Source organism: Indicator indicator, chromosome 31 (assembly GCF_027791375.1).
Source record: "Indicator indicator isolate 239-I01 chromosome 31, UM_Iind_1.1, whole genome shotgun sequence".
NCBI classification, from domain to species: domain Eukaryota; kingdom Metazoa; phylum Chordata; class Aves; order Piciformes; family Indicatoridae; genus Indicator; species Indicator indicator.
Genome location: NC_072040.1, coordinates 9,727,907 through 9,749,778, shown reverse-complemented (window position 1 = coordinate 9,749,778; position 21,872 = coordinate 9,727,907).

The following is a 21,872-nucleotide window of genomic DNA, read 5'->3' as shown; positions in this document are numbered from 1 at the left end:
CAGGTCACACAGGAATGCAGCCAGATGGGTCTTGAAAGTCTCCAAGAGAGGAAGACTCCACAACCTCTCTGGGCAGCCTGTTCCAGTGCTCTGGGACCCTCACAGTGAAGAAGTTCCTCCTCATGTTGAGCTGGAACCTCCTGTGCTGGAGTTTACATCCACAGGGCACAAGTGAGCAGAGGCTGTCCCTGACCCCCAGCCCTCAGATATTTATAGACATTTATTAGATTCCCTCTCAGTCTTCTCCTCTCCAGACTAACCACCCCCAGGGCTCTCAGGCCCTCCTCCCCAGGCAGTGCTCCAGTCCCTTCAGCATCCTTGTAGCCCTCCCTTGGACTCTCTCCAGCAGATCCCTGCTCCTCTTGAACTGGAGAGCCCAAAACTGGATGCAATATTCTAGGTAGGGCCTCAGAGGGGCAGAGTGGAGGGGGAGGAGAACCTCCCTCAGTCTGCTGGAAACATTCTTCTTAATGCTGCCCAGGATACCATTGGTTTCCTAGGCCACAAGGACATGTGGAGGGACATGCAGGGAAGCACAGTAAGGACAAGGAAGAGCAGGGGAAAAACTCAAGTAAGGAGACTAGCAGCCCTGCCATGAACTGAGGTGCCCCAGATCCTATTGCAATGGGGGAAAAAAATAAAAGAAAATGAAAGAGTTTTTGGAAGACCAAGGATGACTTTCAAGACACCAGCTGTTGAATAAATAGATTTTCACTGTACACATTACCAACCTTCATTAAAACAAAGAAAGACTTAAGTGGGTTTTGGACTATGGTCCGACCACACTGTAAGCCCTGAATTTAAAAAGAGGGATTTCCATCATAGAATCATAGAATTGTTAGGGTTGGAAGGGACCTCAAGGATCAGCCAGTTCCAATCCCCCTGCCATGGGCAGGGACACCTCACACTACAGCAGGTTGCTCACAGCCACATCCAGCCTGGCTGCAAAAACCTCCAGGGATGAGGCTTCCACCACCTCCCTGGGCAACCTGTGCCAGTGTCTCACCACCCTCATGGGGAAGAACTTCTTCCTAACATCCAATCTGAATCTACCCACTTCTAGTTTTTTTTATTCCCCCTAATCCTATCACTCCCTGACACCCTAAAAAGTCCCTCCCCAGCTTCCTTGTAGTCCTCTTCAGGTACTGGAAGGCCACAAGAAGGTCTCCTGGGAGCCTTCTCTTCTCCAGACTGAACAACCCCAACTCTCTCAGTCTGTCTCCATAGCAGAGCAGCTCCAGCCCTCTGCTCATCCTGGTGGCCCTTCTCTGGACATGCTCCAGCACCTCCAGATCCTTCCTGGAACAGAGGCTCCAGAACTGGATGCAGTACTCCAGGTGGGGTCTCAGCAGAGTGGAGCAGAGGGGGAGAATCCCCTCCCTTGACCTGCTGGCCACACTTCTCCTGCTGCAGCCCAGGCTCTGCTTGGCTCTCTGGGCTGCAAGTGCTCACTGCTGGCTCCTGTTGAGCTTCTCGTCCACCAGCACTCCCAAGTCCTTTTCTTGAGCATGAACAGCATTCTGCTACAATGGAAACATTTTGGGTTTGCAGAGGTTTGTCAGAACTGCTTTCATCTGGGACTCATGGTTTTGGAGCATTTATCATCAGCAAAAGCAGACAGGACATAATATGCTACTGGTTTGAGCTAGCTCAGCTAAATCATTGAAATAGAGAAGTTCAAGTAGTTAGAGGAGTGTGAGACACTTGGAAAACCTTTGCCTCCTCCTGGGAAGAAAAAACCCCAGACCAGTGTCTCGAGTCATGCTGATGTAGCACTGATGCTAGGAAACAAAGTTCATCCTATCTGTGCCCCAGCTTTGTGTTGAGGGCATCTCACTAATGGCTCAGGCCAATGGCAAGATGCATTTTGTGGTGTGTGCTCTCAAGACTCTACATCTCCCTGCCTCCCTACAAGATGTGTATTTCAGTCTGTATGTTGCTAAAAGGCAACTGCTTGGGGGAGTTATCAGAGCAGCAGGCAACCTGTGTGTCAGCCAGAGTAAGAGGATGTTGGCTTTGGAGCATGACCTCAGCCTAAGCTCCCCAAGAAGGAATAAAATAGCTCAACAAATCATCTTTGCCCAGGGCTCTGCTCCCAAGCACCAGGTGATGCCCAGTCAGATAGGACCTGTCAAGCAAAGAAAGCCCTCTGTCAGAAGACAGCAGGCAGCAGGCAGCTGGCTCCCCAGGTCTGTCAGCTGCCCAGCAAAGTTTGCAGTAATTGCAAAATCTGTTTCTGAAAGGCTTTCTTCTGTTCCACTTGTCACAACTCTGTCACGTTAAGTAGGAACAAAGAGCAGGACAAATATGACATCCACCCTAAAGACAAACTGCTGTCCAACTTTCCTACAGCTCCAAAGCCCTGGCAACAATCCCCAGTTCCCAGCAGAGGAGACATCACAGTAGCACAGCAAATTAGAGGTTGGAAGGGACCTCAAGAGATCATCCACTCCAACCTCCCCTCCCCTGGCCAGAGCAGGATCACTTAGGGTAGTCTGCACAGGAATGCATCCAGGTGAGTTTGGAAAGCCTCCAGAGAAGGAGAATTCTTATTCAGAGAAGAATTCATATTCAGCCCCAGCTCTCCAGTCTGGGCTTCTCCAAAAACCTCACTACATCATAGAGTCATAGAGTCATAGAATTGTTAGGGTTGGAAGGGACCTCAAGGATCAGCCAGTTCCAACCATGGGCAGGGACACCTCACACTACAGCAGGTTGCTTACAGCCACATCCAGCCTGGCTGCAAAAACCTCCAGGGATGAGGCTTCCACCACCTCCCTGGGCAACCTTGTGCCAGTCTATCACCACCCCCATCATGAAGAACTTCTCCCTAACATCCAATCTGAATCTACCCATTTCCAATTTTGCTCCATTCCCCCCAGTCGTATCACTTCCTGACACCCTCAAAACTCCCTCCCCAGCTTTCTTGTAGTCTCCCTTCAGATACTGGAAGGCCACAAGAAGGTCTCCTGGGAGCCTTCTCTTCTCCAGACTGAACAACCCCAACTCTCTCAGTCTGTCCTCATAGGAGAGGTAAACACCTTCCCAAAACCTTCCTCCCACCAGGCTCATACCCCAGGCCTCAAAGCCCCCAATGCCTCCAACACCCCTCAGCCCATACCTCCCTACCCAAACCTGAATGATGCAGTGAAAATTAGCTCAGCCAGTGCTGGAGCCAGGCCACACACCTCTGCAGCACAACCAGAGATAAAGCCCTATGTGTACAGGAGAGCAGAGAGGGAGGGAAAGGGCAGAATAAACAGAACTGTACCTTTTTAACAGCAATGCAGGACTTATGGGAATTAAATAACAAAAGATTCCACTTTCCAGTCTGTCCCTGGACCTTTCTGGTCCTCCTGGCTGTCCTCAACTCCGTGGTTCTTAAAGGCATCCAGCCTCCAACCACAGCAATGTTAAATATGTAATTGCCACAGATAGTTCTGCAATGAGGAGTAGTAGGATTCCTAACAGGATAAAGATTCTTTATCCTTTTTGATCCTAAGAATTTTATCCACCAAAGGTCCTCCTGTATCCAGCACCCTGACTCAGCTGTCACTTGAACCACAGCTGGGTTAGGAACTGACTGGAGGGCAGAGCCCAGAGAGTGGTGGTGAATGGTGCCACATCCAGCTGGCAGCCTGTCACTAGTGGTGTCCCCCAGGGATCAGTGCTGGGCCCCATCCTGTTCAATATCTTTATTGAGGATCTGGATGAGGGGATTGAGTCCATCATCAGTAAATTTGCAGATGACACCAAGCTGGGAGCAGGTGTTGATCTGTTAGAAGGTAGAAGGGCTCTGCAGAGGGACCTTGACAGGCTGGACAGATGGGCAGAGTCCAACATGATGGCATTCATCAAATCCAAGTGCTGGGTGCTGCACTTTGGCCACAACAACCCCATGCAGAGCTACAGGCTGGGGTCAGAGTGGCTGGAGAGCAGCCAGGTGGAAAGGGACCTGGGGGTACTGGTTGACAGCTGCCTGAACACGAGCCAGCAGTGTGCCCAGGTGGCCAAGAGAGCCAATGGCATCCTGGCCTGCATCAGGAATAGTGTGGCCAGCAGGAGCAGGGAAGTCATCCTGCCCTGTGCTCAGCACTGGTTAGACCACGCCTTGAGTGCTGTGTCCAGCTCCATGTTTAGTTGTCAGGAGGTGTTAGGTATCAGGTGCTAGGTTGGACTTGATGATCTCTGAGGTCTTTTCCAACCTGTTTTTTTCTGTGATTCTCTGTGATTCCGTGATACAGTGCTGGGTGAAGTTAAAAGAGGGAACGTGGGACTGTGAGGCATGAACAAAAGACAAACCGAAGAAACTTGGGGCTGGATAACATGCCGAGCACCCGGGTCGGAAATCACAGCAGAATCGCTTTCAACCTCTCCATTACTGCCGGCAGCAGCCTCGCCGCAGCTCAACTTGCTGGCTGAAACCCACTGCTGCCACCCGGTGTTGCTCTGCGAGAGCGATGGGCTCCGCAGCCAGCACGGGCAGCTGCAGGAGGTGTTTAGCAGGAGGGGAAAAGGCAACGGATGGACAGATGTGGGGTGTGTGATTCCAGCTGTCTAAGGCATTGGGTTGTGATGGTCCTCAAGAAACCGCAGGGAACACAAAGAAGTAACTGTGGTTGTGCAGTGGTTGGTGAGAAGATATTGGGAGATGGATTATTTTGTTTAATTGGAAGTCACAGAATCACAGAATCAGACAGGTTGGAATAGACCTCAGAGATCATCCAGCCCAAAGTGTTACCTAATACCCAACACCTCCTGACAACTAACCCATGGCTCCAAGTGCCACATCCAAGCTTTTTTTGAACACCTCCAGGGATGGTGACTCCACCACCTCCCTGGGCAGCACATCCCATGGCCAATTACTCCTTCTGTGAAGAACTTTCTCCTCACCTCCAGCCTAAACCTCCCCTGGCACAGCTTGAGACTGTGTCCTCTTGTTCTGGTGCTGCTTGCCTGGGAGAAGAGCCCAACCCCCACCTGGCTACAACCTCCCTTCAGGTAGTTGTAGACAGCAATGAGGTCTCCCCTGAGCCTCCTCTTCTCCAGGCTAAACACCCCCAGCTCCCTCAGCCTCTCCTCATAGGGCTTGTGCTCAAGGCCTCTCCCCAGCCTCGTTGCCCTTCTCTGGACATGCTCCAGCAATTCAACATCTTTCCTAAACTGAGGGGCCCAGAACTGGACACAGTCCTCAAGGTGTGGCCTAAACAGTGTTGAGTATAGGGGAAGACAGTCACATGCAAGTATGTTAAATCCCCCCTGAAATGAAGGAGGAGGAAGTGACTAAGAGCAGCACACCTCTTGTTTTTTTCCTGCAGGTAATCCACTTTCCTGCGATGGATTTTCTTCAGCCGTGCTGCTTTGCTAAGCAAAACCTAATGCCTTTGTTAAAGCCCAGGGAGTGAGTGAGCTGCAGGTTGGAAGGCAGCTTGAGAAGAAAAGCATACATTCTTTGTGATTTTCCAGGTGATCAGTAATATTCAGGAGCCTAACTTGCCTTGCACTCCAAATTGATTGTTTTGCCCAAGATAATTAAAACCTACATTCTCTGAGTGCAGCAGTTGCTCGTGAATGTCAATGTTTTGGCCAGCAGCCTTTCACTCCAGACAATTCACAATGCAGGGTCTGTGAACACGCTGTCCTGTGGGCAGCCTGTTGTGATTGAGAGACTTCTGCTCATCAGCCCATCCTCATTATGATCAGTTTTGCACTGAGTTATTCTTCTGTGACAGGTTTGGTTTCATTTTGTTCGGAGGAAATTGAGCTAAACGTTGTTTTCTATCACATCCCCTTGAGAAGGAGCAGTGGGGGAATGCTGAAATAGGGAGGAGAAATTCAGCTCTGTAGGGCTTAGCAGGTTTCTCTTGCATGAAATAATACAGATGTTTGCTTGCTGGAACATGGGGCAGGTTGCAACAGAAACCTCCATCACCTTCAGAAATGGTGCAGGCTGTAGACTGTGAAAGAAATGATTAAAAAACTAGTAGCAGAATAGACTGCACAAGATACCTCCAATTCCTGGAGTCTCTCAGCTCTGCCATCAAAGTTGACAGAACTCCAGTCAAAAACAGGAGAGACAGCCACACTGCTGCCTTCCAGCTCTGCACAGAATCATAGAATTGCTTCTGGTGGAAAAAAACTCTTAGATATCCAGTCCAACCATCAGCCCAACGCCACCATGGCCACTAAACCATGTCCCCAAGTGCCATGGCCACACCTTTCTTGAACACCTCAAGGGATCGTGACTCCATCACCTCCCTGGGCAGCCTGTTCCAATCCCTGAGCACTCCTGCAGCAGAGAAATTTTTCCTAATCTCCAAGCTAAAGCTCCCCTGGTGCAAGTTGAGGCTATTTCCTTTCCTTCCATCATTTGCTACTAGGAAGAAGGGAAAAACCTCCACCTAACTCCAACATCCAACATTCAGGCTGGACGTGAGGAAGAAGTTCTTCCCCATGAGAGTGGTGAGAGCCTGGAATGGGTTGTGCAGGGAGGTGGTGGAGGTCCCATCCCTGGAGGTTTTTGCAGCCAGGCTGGATGAGGCTGTGAGCAACCTGCTGTAGTGTGAGGTGTCCCTGCCCATGGCAGGGGGGTTGGAACTGGCTGATCCTTGTGGTCCCTTCCAACCCTGACTGATTCTATGATGCTATGATCTTCTCAGGGAGTTGTAGGGAGCAATGCAGTCTGCCCTCAGCCTGCAGGCTGAACAGTCCCAGTTCCCTCACCCACTGCTCATAAGAGTTTCTCTCTTGTTCTTATACCATGGTTAGTGAGCCTGGCTCCCTTGCACTGCCCCCAGTGACTGGTCCCTCCTCTGGTGATCCAGTTCAGTTTGCTAGGTGGGCAAAACCTCCCTGACTGCTGCACTGTGTCACCCTTAGCAAGATGCACAGGAGGCTTGCGTGAGCCTTGTAACCAGCAGAAGGAAAAAAAAAAAATGCAACAGGAAGATTTTGTGCTGGAGCCCCTATTAGAAGGATCTGGAGGTGCTGGAGCATGTCCAGAGAAGGGCCACCAGGATGAGCAGAGGGCTGGAGCTCCTCTGGTATGAGGACAGACTGAAAGAGTTGGAGCTGTTCAGTCTAGAGAAGAGAAGGCTCTGAGGAAACCTTCTTGTGGCCTTCCAGGATCTGAAGGGGGCTCCAAGAAAGCTGGGGAGGGACTTTTTAGGGTGTCAGGTAGTGATAGGACTGGGGGGAATGGAACAAAACTAGAAGTGGGGAGATTCAGATTGGATATCAGGAAGAAATTCTTCCCCATGAGGGTGGTGAGACACTGGAAGAGGTTGCCCAGGGAGGTGGTGGAAGCCTCATCCCTGGAGGTATTTAAGGCCAGGCTGGATGTGGCTGTGAGTGCTACTGCTGTAGTGTGAGGTGTCCCTGCCCATGGCAGGGGGGTTGGAACTGGCTGATCCTTGAGGTCCCTTCCAACCCTAACAATTCTATGATTCTATGCTTGCAGGCAAGGGGCAAGCTCCCCTGCTGCAGTACTGCAGTCATGTAACTCATTGTCTGTCAGTGCTTTGATTACAAACAGACATATTAATTGCTTGCTAGAATTTTTCTGACTGCCCAAAGGTGTCTCAATTAAACACCAATAAGGCTTTCCCTCTGGGAAGTCTGGGAAGGAAGTTACAGTGGAGTATGTTGTCAATATTGGCCCTGGGATCTGAGCAGAGATTGACAGGCACACCAAAGAAATGGGAACATCCTCACTGATGCTGGTGTGATTGAAGGTGATTATCAGCTCTCCCAGCAGGGGATGTGCTTAATTTTTCAGGAGCTGTTTTGACCTTGCCAGCTAAGAAATTACTCAAGGGAGATATCTACTTATGTAAGCTTGCACAAACCTACCCACCCCTCCAGCTCACAAGAGGGCATTTCCAACTGCTCCTCCTCTCAAGAGGGGAGAAGGATAACCTGTCCTGCTGGGAGTTCTCCTGTTGGTACCATGATGTTGCAGGGATTGCTGCAGAGAGGACAGTGATATGTGAACACAACACACAAGCAAGAAGAGCTGAGCCGGGAACTGATGGCATGGCAGCCAAGGAAATGGCTGGAGATTGAAATTAATTTGATCTTGATTAAGCTGTCGTAGTGACTCCAATCATCATCTCCTTGAGACAGAGAATGGTTCATGCTGGACAGACATCTGGACTCTTTTCCTCTAACCTCCTTCTCACAACAGGGCTAATATGAAGGCTGATTTTGTAGGGCAGTGTTAGGCCTGATGGGACAAAACAAGGAAGAAGCACTAGGAAAAGAGATATTGTCAAGGTAATGTCCCAGATACTTTGTAAAGTCAGTATCCATGTCACCAGAGTGCTGTCTAGTCAGTGTCTGGACAGGGATGCCAAAGAAGACTCCAGGTTGTATGGGTCAGATTTTTAGCAGAACCTGTTGCAAGAGGACAGGGAGTGGTGGTTTTCAACTAAAAGAGGGAGGTTTAGACTAGACAGAAGGAAGAATATTTTTACAATGAGGCTGGTGAAACACTAGCCCAGGTTGCCCAGAGAGGTGGTAGATGCTCCATGCCTGGAAACATGCTTGGATGGGGCTCAGGATGGGGCTCTGAGCACCCTACTACTATAACTCCCCTACGTGTCCTACTAGCTGATAAAAGGGAGAGTTTCACCTTCACACTGAGTATGAAGGTGACTTTTCTCCCTTCTTTATCTCTTCTGGTAGCCAACCCTGACACCAAACCCATTAACACAACTAACTGAAATTCAACCCACGGTCTGTAGCTGGTTAAGCAGAGCTTCCACGCAGCCAGGCAGCTCCTGTGAAGGGGCTGAGGCTCTGTGCTCCTGCTCCAGTGAAAAGCAAGTCAAGTCTTCCTTTATGTCCTCCCTTCTCCTACAGCTCTGCAAGGCTGATGTTTGAATTGAGGCTGTGGGATTTCTGTAGAGGAGGGAGCTTCGAAGCAGTGTGATTACAGCATGCAGGCAAGTGGATAAACATCTGCATGGGAGGAAGGGAGAGCACTGAGCACACAGACAGAGGTTTGGGTGTAAAAAAGGGATTAACAAGGGCATTTTTTAGGTGTAAATGTAGATGGCAGAATGTGGGTCCTTCTTGGTGTGAGGATAAACTGTCACACTGGAATGCTGTGCATAAGTATCCAGATGTTTCACAAAGAAGCATTTGTTGTCAGCTCCACCTTTTGTTGTTCATAGGGGAAAACTGAGAGCCAGCCTTGATGTCTTTCCTGAGACCCCAGTGATTAGTGCTAACAGAGTGTGAATTCTGAAACCTGAGTGCTTGAAAGGTGGAAGAAAGTCTCTTAGAAATCTGCTTTACTTCAACCAGTTCTGCAAGGGTTGATCTTGGAGTTAGCAAGCACCAGTTGTGCTTCCCTGCCTGGTGTCCCAGCCTTCACTCATTTCCAGACCCCTAAACTGTTCCCAAAGGAGGCTTTATTCTTATGTAAAATAATAATCATAGGATCAATCACAGAATCATAGAATGCTTTTGGTTGGAAGGGACCCTGGAAGGTCTAATCCACCTCTCCTGCAGTGAGCAGGGACTTCCCCAGCTACAGCAGGTTGCTTGGAGCCCCATCCAGCCTGACCTGGAATGTTTCCAGGCATGGGACAACTGCCACCTCTCTGGGCAACCTTGGGCCAGTGTTTCACCAGCCTCATTGTAAAAATATTCTTCCTTCTGTCTAGTCTAAACCTCCCTCTTTTAGTTGAAAACCACCACTCCCTGTCCTGTTGAAACAAGTTCTGCTAAAAATCTGACACTGTCTTTCTTATTGGACCATTTAGAATAGAATAGAATCAGTCAGGGTTGGAAGGGACCACAAGGATCAGCCAGTTCCAACCCCCCTGCCATGGGCAGGGACACCTCACACTACAGCAGGCTGGCCAGAGCCTCATCCAGCCTGGCCTTAAACACCTCCAGGGATGGGACCTCAACCACCTCCCTGGACAACCCATTCCAGGCTCTCACCACTCTCTGAAGGTGAAGAACTCCTTCCTCATGTCCAGCCTGAATCTCCCCACTTCCAGCTTTGTTCCATTCCCCCCAGTCCTGTCACTCCCTGACACCCTAAAAAGTCCCTCCCCAGCTTTCTTGGAGCCCCCTTCACATACTGGAAGGCCACAAGAAGGTCACCTCAGAGCCTTGTCCTCTCCAGACTGAACAGTCCCAACTCTTTCAGTCTGACCTCATAGGAGAGGTGCTCCAGCCCTCTGCTCATCCTCATTGCCCTTCTCTGGACACCTTCCAGCATGTCCATAGCCCTCTTGGAACAGAGGCTCCAGAACTGGATGCAGTACTCCAGGTGTGGTCTCAGCAGAGCTGAGCAGAGGGGGAGAATCCCCTCCCTGGCCCTGCTGGCCACACTTCTCCTGCTGCAGCCCAGGCTCTGCTTGGCTCTCTGGGCTGCAAGTGCTCACTGCTGGCTCCTGCTGAGCTTCTCCTCCCCCAGCACCCCCAAGTCCCTCTCCTCAGGGCTGCTCTCCACCCAGTCCCTGCCCAGCCTGGATTTGTGCTTGAGATTGCCTCTACCCAGCTGCAGGACCCTGCCCTTGGTCTTGTTGAACCTCCTGAGGTTGGCTTGTGCCCAGCTCTGCAGCCTGTCCAGGTCCCTCTGGATGGATCCCTTCCCTCCAGTGTGTCTGTCTCCAGTGACACCACACAGCTTGGTGTCATCAGCAAACCTGCTGAGGGTGCACTCAGTGCCTCTGTCCATGGCACCAACAAAGATGTTGAACAAGACTGGTCCCAGGGCTGATCCCTGAGGGACTCTGCTTGTCCCTGGCCGCCACTGGGACATGGAGCCATTGACAGCCACTCTTTGGGTGCAGCCATCAAGCCAGTTCTTTATCCATCTCATGGTCCACCCATCAAACCCATGTGTCACCAGTTTGGAGACCATTTGAATGCTGGAAGGCCAAGATAAGGTTCTCCTAGAGCACTCTCTCCTCCAGGCTGAACAATCCCAACTCTCTCAGGAGATTGAAAATGAAAAGCTACTACTTCATGGCAAGTTAGCCCTAGCAGAGAAGGAAAAACCTAACAGCTTGTTTCAGCTCCCATCATTTAATTTAAATGTTATGACTGATCTTCTATTGCATTATGGTAGATCTGTGTGAAGATGTAGCAGGTTAATTAGCAATGAAGGAGCAAATAAAGTGTTAGCAGAGTTTGAGCACAAGAGGTAACCTCCTCTTAAATACCCATCAATTATTGCTTCATTGGTAATAAATTACAAGAGATGCTGTAAGAACTACCTGAATATTAAACAAACTTAGGAGGGAGGCACAGGTAAGAAGTGCAAACTGAATTCATGCTGGCATGACATAAAGCTTCTGAATGGAAGAATGATTCAGGAAGCAATCTGACATCAGTTTTTACTTGCATTATCATCATGATCCACCAAAGGACATACAAATGCAATCTGAAGTCTGTTTAGACTGTGTTATCTTGGTGGTCCACCAAAAGACACAAATGCAACAGGACCAAGTGTGCCACTCTGTGCTAAACATGGCCATGCCAGAAGTGATCAGCAACAATTCAAGGATCCTTTTGTGTACCACCCAAAAAGAGAGGAAGTATCTATTGGGGCAATCCCAAGCACCAACAGGGCAGGGACTAGCGGGAAAGCAGCCCTGAAGAAAAGGCCTTGGGGGTGCTGGTGGATGAGAAGCTCAACAGGAGCCACCAGTATGCACTTGCAGCCCAGAAAGCCAAGCAGAGCCTGGGCTGCAGCAGGAGAAGCATAGACTGCAGGGGGAGGGAGGTGATTCTCCCCCTCTGCTCCACTCTGGTGAGAACCCACCTGGAGTACGGTGTCCATTTCTGGAGCCTCTCTTACAGGAAGGATTTGGAGGTGCTGGAGCATGTCCAGAGAAGGGTCACAAGGATGATCAGAGGGCTGGAACACCTCTGCCATGAGGACAGACTGAGAGAGTCGGGATTGTTCAGTCTGGAGAGGAGAAAGCTCCCAGGAGATCTTCTTGTGGCCTTCCAGTACCTGAAGGAGGCTACAGAAAAGCTGGGGAGGGACTTTTGAGGGTGTCAGGGAGTGATAGGACTGGGGGGGAATGGAACAAAACTAGAAATGGGGAGATTCAGATTGGATGTTAGAAAGAAATTCTTCCCCATGAGGATGGTGAGACACTGGCACAGGTTGCCCAGCGAGGTGGTGGCAGGCAAATCCCTGGAGGTATTTTAAGGCCAGGCTGAATATGGCTGTGAGCAACCCTGAGGTGTCCCTGCCCATGGCAGGGGGATTGGAACTGGCTGATCCTTGAGGTCCCTTCCAACCCCGACAATTCTGTGATTCTATTTGGCCAGATGCCAATTCCATATCAAGTTGAGGAGAGAGGAACCCTTGGACTAAAAGACATAATCTACTAGCCCACCACATGTCCATCACAGGAGAAATGACAGCCAGGAGACGTTCCCGAGCTGGTTGCTCTGGGAGTTTGGAACCTCTCTAAGGTTTGCTGTGTGAACCTGCGGTTTAGCAGCGCCCGTGTAATATTCCGAGTCACCAGCAGAGGGCACCACAAGCTGCTTTAAACGGCCTGGGCATGCAGCTCGCTCGTTTCCAGCTCAGGTCAGGGCTCTGGGCTGACTCCCGCTAGGGCCAGGCTGCTGCTCTGATACTCCAGCTGAAGTGGTTTGGTTGCTTCTTCAGAGGCAAAATTTTCCTCGTTTATTTTATTTTATTTTATTTTATTTTATTTTATTTTATTTTATTTTATTTTATTTTATTTTATTTTATTTTTAATTTTTATCTCCTTCTCCTACAACCCAGAATTCAAGCTCATACAAGACCTGGTGAAGCCTCATCTGGAAGAGTGCATCCAATTCTGGGCTTCCCAGCTCAAGGACCAGGAACTACTGGAAAAAGTCCAGCAGAGAGCCACTAAAATGCTGAGGGGACTGGAGCATCACCCTTATGGGGACAGGCTGAAAGACCTGGGGCTGTTTAGCCTGGAGAGGAGCAGACTGAGGGTCCTCATTAGTGCTGATCCAGAGCTAAAGAATGAATGTCAGGAGGATGGAGCCAGACTTTTCTCAGTGGTCTCCAGTGACAGGACAAGGGGCAATGAGCACAGACTGCAAATTTCATAAGGAAAAACTTCACTTTGAGGGTGGCAGAGCACTGGACCAGGCTGCCCAGGTTGGTTGTGGAGTCTCCATCTCTGAAGGCATTCAAAACCCCTCTGGCTGTATTCCTGGGTGATTTACTCCAGGTGATCCAGCTCTAGCAGGGGGGTTGGCTTAGATGATCTCCAGAGGTCCATTCCATCCCCCACCATTCTGTGGTACTGTGAAATTCCTTCTCTTCATCTCATCTTTGTTGTCCATTCCTTTGCATATGTAAAACAGTTCCTTAAGCGTTTTCTTTAGCTCTCCTAATAAAACAATTTTCCAAATGCTTTCCACTCCTATTTCCACACTTAATTCTATTCCAGAGATACCTTTGCACCTGCTGAAGGCTCTTGCTTCAGGGATTATGCTGGGACAAAAATCAAGAAGCATTACAGGAAAGAAAATGGCATTTTAAGGCTGAATGTGACAGGGACATTTTAAATTTTCACTCCCAGTTGAAATCCATGCACTGAACTGCAGTCAAGCAGCCAGCTAAGAAACACAGACCAAAAAAAGAAGGATTTCTTCTGCTGTCTCTTAAATCCATCCTCACTGAGCCATTGTCTAAATCTGGGGTGTGTTTGAGGTTTCTCACAAACACCACTCTGCTAACACCTTCAGCTGTCTCTGCTCAGTGAGCAATGTAAAAGTGCAGATGTGTCCTAAAGTCCAGTCAGACAGGGCCCTTGGTTCTTGAAAAGATGCTGTCAGGGCTTCAGAAGCTTTGAGAGGCTTTCTGCAATCTATTAAAATGCTCTTCCAAGAGCAAGGTGTAAGTATCCTGTGATTGGAAGCACACAAAGTGTAGGTACATATAAAGCTATGCAAGAAGAGAACAAAGCACATCAGTGATATTGAAATGCCAGACAGGTGGAGGACTGAGTGGGAAAAGCACTGACAATGAGTGATAAAAATGGCAGACAGATCATTAATGCTGGTTCTGAATAGAGATATTCTGAAGCTAACCCTGTTTCCTAATGTACATCCTCACAGTGAAATGAGGAAAAAAAAAAAAAAAAAGCATCAGGCATTAGGACTTTCTGAGCCAGGCTACACAATGTGAGGGATGGCTCTTTGAGAGGCAAAGAGCAGGGTTTTGTAGTCTTGTTCAGAATGTGACTGCAGCTATGTTTTGAGAAAAATGCAAACCAGGCAGAATAAATAAGATTTTTTTTTTCTTGTAAAGCTGATTTGATTTCTCTCTAACAGTTCTAACTCACTTGGCTTCCACGTGGAACGAATCACACAAAGCTACAGGGAGGGAGCCTGAAGTTTAAAAGCAACCATAGAGCCTGTGGGCACATATTTGGGGGAGTTTTCCACCTGCTCTGTTCAGTAAATAATCTGCTCCCAGAAAAGAGAAAGGACTGGGAGATTTCTGCTGCTGAAACATCTTTAAACAGTCCTATAACAATTCCACAGTTCCTGAGGGTTAGCTCAGCAAAGCAGTGATTGCTGTGCTTGAAACCTCTGTGCCTCAGCTTCAAGTACAATTACACGTTGCTTCCAGATGATTGTGCTCAAGAACCAAAGGGTTAAGTGTAAGGAACCCCTAGGAGCACAGAGAATGGGGTTGACCACATCTGCTTGTTTAGATCCAGCTCTCTCCTGCCACAGAAAGTATCTTTATATGTTTTTCTTAAAGGTAGGAAAAACTGTTTTCAGGACAATTCTGCTTTTAATGTTTTAATTAGTCTCAATTCTTAATATCAGATCACATCAAGCCTCATTTCTCTTACAGAAACAGTTTGATTCTAATTTCTGGACAAGGGGCAATGGATGTAAACTGCAGCATAGGAAGTTCCACCTCAGCACGAGGAAGAAAATCTTCACTGTAAGGGTCACAGAACACTGAAACAGGCTCCCCAGAGGGAGCTGCCCAGGGAGGTGGTGGGGTGGACATCCCTGGAGGTGTTAAAGAAGAGCCTGGATGAGGCACTTAGTGCCATGGTCTGGTTGATTAGATAGGGTTGGGTGATCAGTTGGACTTGATGATCTTGGAGGTCTCTTCCAACCTGGCTGATTCTGTGATTCTGTGAGGGGTTGTAGAGTCTCTTCTCTGGAGGCTTTCAAGACCATCTGGATGCATTCCTGTGCGACCTGTGCTGGATTCTATGGTCCTGCTCTGGCAGGGGGGTTGGAACCAAAGATCTCCAGAGGTCCCTTCCAACCCCTAGCACCCTGTGATCTGTGATCTTGGAAAGTGTGTCCAAATTGCCTGCTAGCTAAAATATCTTTTTTTTTTTTTTTTTCTTCTCAATGTTTACTTCTGTGTTGCATGATCATTGATGTCCCTTCTCAGCCTTCTGCCATGGTTGTCTTGCAAAACCAGATCTTGTGAAATATGATCCAGCCCTTACATCAAGCTGGCAGCTCTCCTCTGAATGTGTTCCAGTTTTCACACTTCATGTAGGAAACCACTGCTGTGTGCAGCTTTAGGGATGAATTGTGCCAATGTCTTGCACAACAGCATCACATCACTTGGTGCTGCATCACCTGCCGTGTGAGGAAAGGCTGAGATTCACTGGGTTTGTTCAGCCTGGAGAAGAGAAGGCTTAGGAGAGGTCTTATCACCATGGACCAGTGCATAAAAGGTGGCTACCAGGAGGATGCAGACTCCCTGTGGACAAGGATTCCCATGGAAAAGACAAGGGGTGATGGGGGCAAGGCACTGCTGGGGAGTTTCCCATGGGACTGCAGGAGAAAATGTTTGCCCTTGAGAACAGGCAGAGACTGGAATCATCTCCCAGGGGAAGCAGTGGAGTCCCCTCCATGGGACAGATTAGAGACTCATCCTGCCAGGGTGCTGGGCCAGCTCATTTCAACTACACCATCACCTAGAAAGGTTGGTCCAGGTGATCCTCAGAGCCCCTTCCAGCTGGCATTCTGTGATTCTGTGCTTTGTGTTCTCTCCTCCATAAACAGTGTTCACTGTTCACCTTATGCATTCATTCTTCACAGTCATATCCCCCTGCAGCAGATCCTCATCTTCCATCTCTAACTGATGCAACTTTGAGCCCAGATGCAGTTTCAGCAGGCAGTGATGCATTCCTTACTCTTACCTAGGATCTCATTTCTCTTTCTTCTCAAAACCTTTTGCTGTTGTGTGTTCTGGTCCCCCCCACCCAGTGTTGTTGTGCCTGTGCCTCCCTGCACTGTGTCATCCACACCTATCCTCATTACCAGAACATTTACCTTCCCCTGCTTTGAGCTACTAAAATCTAAGCTTTGAGGCAGACCACAAATAGCTCTTCAGTGATAATCTCCTTTTCAGGGTGTCTACCAGTGTCACTAATAGAAGCTAAAGAGCTCTCACTCTTTGAGTTACCACTATGGCTGTTGCCATACACAGTGTCACCACACCACCATCAGGATGAAGGGGTCTGGGTAACTATTTCAATTAAAAGAATTAGTGAGGAACTTCTAAATTATCCTAAATTATGTCACTTGAAAAGAATGTCTTCACTTGAACCCTTTCTCCTTCTCAGCAACTTGAACTGTCACTGGGCTTGACAAAAATCCAGGGCAAAACAAGGGAGTTGATGCTTTATGAAAAAACAGCATCACAGGAAAAAAAAAAACACTAAAAAAAAAAAAGAACACAAACAAATAACCCCAAACAAAACAAAGGGGAAAAAAAAAACAACTGCACTATTCTAAAATAAAAATCTAGCATATGAGGTGTAGAAGTTCAGGGGGTTGGGAAGGAGAGACACAGAACAAACACTCTGTGTATCTCAAAGCCAACTCTACATGTCTATAAATCATTAGCAAGGTCCACACCACCCCTGGCCCCCAGTGACCTGACTTTAAAGGCCAGTCTCATTCAGCTCCATAAAACCTCGGGAGAGAAGAGCACTAAAAACCTTCATATTGTTGCTTAACTGCAAAAACTGCATCTGAATGCAGCTGCTGGCCTGGCCTGCTGTTGGATCCAGCTAGGTTTGATAGCTCTGAGAAGTGAGGAGCAGAGAGGAAGGCAGGGGAGATTTACCAAGCCTGGTGCAATGTCAACTGGTTTTATGTCCTGCCTGTTGGACTCCTCTACTTCTCCATTCTAAGAAACTCAGCTGATGGGTACCTGGACATCAAGGGAACTCTTTGTGGTCTCCTGTGGACCTGTTCTAACAGTTCCTTCTGGTGTTGGAGGCTCCAGAGCTGCACATAGGAGTCCAAGTGGGGTCTCAGCAGAGCACAGCAGAGGGGCAAAATCCCCTTCCTTGACCTGGTGTCCACACTGCTGAGGATGCAGCCCAGGCTATGGTTGGTTCTGGGCTGTGAGTGCACATTGCAGGGCCATGAGGAGCTTCTCATCCACCAACACTCCCAAGTCCTTCTGCCCAGGACTGCTCTCTATCCATTCTCTGCCCAGGAAGTATTTGCCCCAGCCCAGGTGCATCACCTTGCACCTGGCCTGCTTGAGCTTCAGGAGGTTCACACAGATCCACCTCTCAAGCCTGCCAAGGTCCTTCTGGATGGCATCCCTTCCCTCCAGCGACTCAACCCCACCAAGGGTGCTCTCAATCCCACTGTCCATGTTGCCAGCAAAGATGTTAAACAGTGCCAGTCCCTGCATGGACCCTGAGGAATGCCTCTCCTCACTTGGGCATTGAGCCATTGACTGTAACTCTTTGAGTGTGACTTAGTCCTTCCCCACAGCTGAATTCACCTATTAAATCCATGTCTCTCCAATTTGGTGAGCAGGCTGTCCTGTGGGACAGTGATGAATGCTTTGCACCACTCCACAGGGATGACATCAGTTGCTCTTCCCTTACCCACCACTCTAGAAGGCCACCAAATTTGGTGGTTCTGGAGCTATTAATATGCTGCTGGGATACGTGTGAGAGAAATAGTCCTGGGGACATAATTCAAGAATGTTCAGAGAAGAGCTAGTCACTGCTGGAGAGCAGGCAGGAAAACAATCCCTCATCACAGCTTGGGATTGATCTGGGCTGGTATGTCAAAGGGCAAATGGAATGGAAGCAGCAATTTCATTACTGCGTCTGTCAAAGGAATGTATTAATTGATCCAAATTCTTTACTCCCTTTAATGGATTGAGCTGCCAGAAAGAATTAATGCCTCACAAATTTGGGTGAATTATAGGTTAGGATGCTCACAAGCTTGTCAGAAGAAAAAATGGTCTCTTTTGCAGTGAAACTGATGGCTAAGGTTAGCTCCTCCGAGCCCTGAAAAGAAATTGTGCTAAATGACCATCTTTAAGATATGCATTTAGACCAAAACAAAAGGAAGGAAACAAAGAAGCTTCTCTGCTGACAAATCTTGCTTTGAATACTCTGCTTTCAAATGCAGTGTTCCCTCTCACAAAGTTCTGAAGGACAAAAATGCTGCAGAAGGGTATTTAAAGGAAAAGGGACTTCTGGAAGGTTTTGAGGAGTGCACAACCAAACATACCATTGCTCACAGGTGGAGAACTCCCACTGTTTGCTTACAGCATAGGAGAACTCTGTGCATAGAAATAGTGTCCCTCTGTTGGCTCCTCAGGTAGAAACAAAAATTGAAACCATTTGGTTCATTGGTTCATTTGAACCAATCATTGGTTCATTTGGTTCAGTGCTTCATTTGAAACCATCACTGACAGATCCTGCATAAAAGCATAGAACCATTTCAATTGGAGAAGACTTTAAAGCTTCTCCAGCCCTTCTCTAACTGTACCACAGCTGGTGTTAAACCATGGCCCTCAGCATCACTTCTCTGCCTCTTTGAAACACCACCAGGGATGGGGATTCAACCACCTCCCTGGGCAGCCTGTGTTTGAGAACTCTTTCAGGGAAGAAGTTTCTTCTAATGTCCAACCTAAACCTGCCCTGGTGCAGCTTGAGGTCATTTCCTCTCATCCTATCACTTGGTACTGGGAAGGGCAACCAGGCTGGGGAGAGGCCTCCAACAGAAGCCATATGAGGAGGGGCTGAAGGAGCTGGGGGTGCTTAGCCTGGAGAAGAGGAGGCTCAGGGGAGACCTCATTGCTGTCTACAACTACCTGAAGGGAGGTTGTAGCCAGGTGGGGGCTGGTCTCTTCTCCCAGGCAACCAGCACCAGAACAAGAGGACACAGTCTCAAGGGGAAGTTTAGGCTGGAGGTGAGGAGAAAGTTCTTCACAGAGAGAGTTGTTAGACATTGGAATGTGCTGCCCAGGGAGGTGGTGGAGTCACCATCCCTGGAGGTGTTCAAGAGGGGATTGGATGTGGCACTTGGTGCCATGGTTTAGTAGTCATGAGGTCTTGGGTGACAGGTTGGACTCGATGATCCTTGAGGTCTTTTCCAAGCTTATTGATTCTGTGATTCTGTGAGGAAGAGACCAACCCCCACCTTGTTCAACCCTCCTTTCAGGGAGCTGTAGAGAAGAATCACAGAATACCTCTGGTTGGAAGACATCTCAAAGATCATCCAGGCCAACCTTGAACCAGCATTGAAGGGTCAAGAAAGAAATATAGACAGAGGCCTAGGACTTGCTTTCTGTGTGTGGTTCAAGGTCTGTTTCTTGACAACATCACAGCGCTCATTTAATGCTCAAGGGCAAGCAGGGCCCATATCTGGCACAGTGAGGAGTGCACATATGCAGTGATTGAATCTTTCATAAGGAATGATGTTTCCTGCACCACTGCCATGTCCTGCCTCTGCAGCTCTCCCCTTAGGCTTCCTTTGCTACCTTCTCTTCCTCCACTGTCTCATGTTTGGGGCAACGCTCATTGGGTTTCTGTATTTTGGACAGAGAGAGAAAGAGGGAAGCCAGAGAGAATGGGATCTGGAATGAAAATAGCCTTTTGATGTGTAGTGATATTTGTTACCCTTCACCCAAAGCAGCAGAGGTCTGGAAAACATTAAGTAATTGTCTGGAAAATATTTTCCCACCTCTTACCAAAAAAAAAAAAAAAAAAAAAAAAAGTGCTTATGATGCATGGTCTGCCAGCAAGTCAGGTTTGGGTCTAAAAAAGGTCATGTAGGACTCAAAATGGTTTTGTTCAGAAGTCTTGCAATGAAGCTTCATAGCTCAAGTCAGCTGGCTGCTTCCCTTCTTGCCAGCAGAAATGGAAGGTGGCATTTTGAAAGGGAAGAGATCTCCTCACTCTCCCAAGCCTCTTAGGCAAATCAGCTGCATCAAATGGCACATAAACATAAACAGAAATAGCACCAAGAGCTGGTGGTGGCCATAAGCAGATCATCAGCTGGTGGTAAGCATAAGCAAATCAGCTGGTGGTGACCATAAACAGATCATCAGCTGGTGGTGACCATAAGCAGATCATCAGCTGGTGGTAAGCATAAGAAAATCAGCTGGTGGTGACCATAAACAGATCATCAGCTGGTGGTGACCATAAACAGATCATCAGCTGGTGGTGGCCATAAATAGATCATCAGCTGGTGGTGACCATAAGCAGATCATCAGCTGGTGGTGGCCATAAGCAGATCATCAGCTGGTGGTGACCATAAGCAGATCAGCTGGTGGTGACCATAAGCAGATCATCAGCTGGTGGTGACCATAAGCAGATCAGCTGGTGGTGACCATAAGCAGATCATCAGCTGGTGGTGACCATAAACAGATCATCAGCTGGTGGTGACCATAAACAGATCATCAGCTGGTGGTGACCAGAAACTGATCATCAGCTGGTGGTGGCCATAAGCAGATCAGCTGGTGGTGACCATAAGCAGATCATCAGCTGGTGGTGACCATAAACAGATCATCAGCTGGTGGTGACCATAAACAGATCATCAGCTGGTGGTGGCCATAAATAGATCATCAGCTGGTGGTGACCATAAGCAGATCATCAGCTGGTGGTGACCATAAACAGATCATCAGCTGGTGGTGGCCATAAGCAGATCATCAGCTGGTGGAAAGCATAAGCAAATCAGCTGGTGGTGACCATAAACAGATCATCAGCTGGTTGTGACCATAAGCAGATCATCAGCTGGTGGTGACCATAAGCAGATCATCAGCTGGTGGTGACCATAAACAGATCATCAGCTGGTGGTGGCCATAAATAGATCATCAGCTGGTTGTGACCATAAGCAGATCATCAGCTGGTGGAAAGCATAAGCAAATCAGCTGGTGGTGACCATAAACAGATCATCAGCTGGTGATGACCATAAGCAGATCATCAGCTGGTGGTGACCATAAACAGATCATCAGCTGGTGGTGGCCATAAATAGATCATCAGCTGGTGGTGACCATAAGCAGATCAGCTGGTGGTGACCATAAGCAGATCATCAGCTGGTGGTGACCATAAGCAGATCAGCTGGTGGTGACCATAAACTGATCATCAGCTGGTGGTGGCCATAAGCAGATCAGCTGGTGGTGACCATAAGCAGATCATCAGCTGGTGGTGACCATAAACTGATCATCAGCTGGTGGTGACCATAAACAGATCATCAGCTGGTGGTGGCCATAAACTGATCATAAGCTGGTGGTGACCATAAACAGATCATCAGCTGGTGGTGGCCATAAATAGATCATCAGCTGGTGGTGACCATAAACTGATCATCAGCTGGTGGTGACCATAAACAGATCATCAGCTGGTGGTGACCATAAACAGATCATCAGCTGGTGGTGGCCATAAACAGATCATCAGCTGGTTGTGACCATAAACAGATCATCAGCTGGTGGTGGCCATAAATAGATCATCAGCTGGTTGTGACCATAAGCAGATCATCAGCTGGTGGAAAGCATAAGCAAATCAGCTGGTGGTGACCATAAACAGATCATCAGCTGGTGATGACCATAAGCAGATCATCAGCTGGTGGTGACC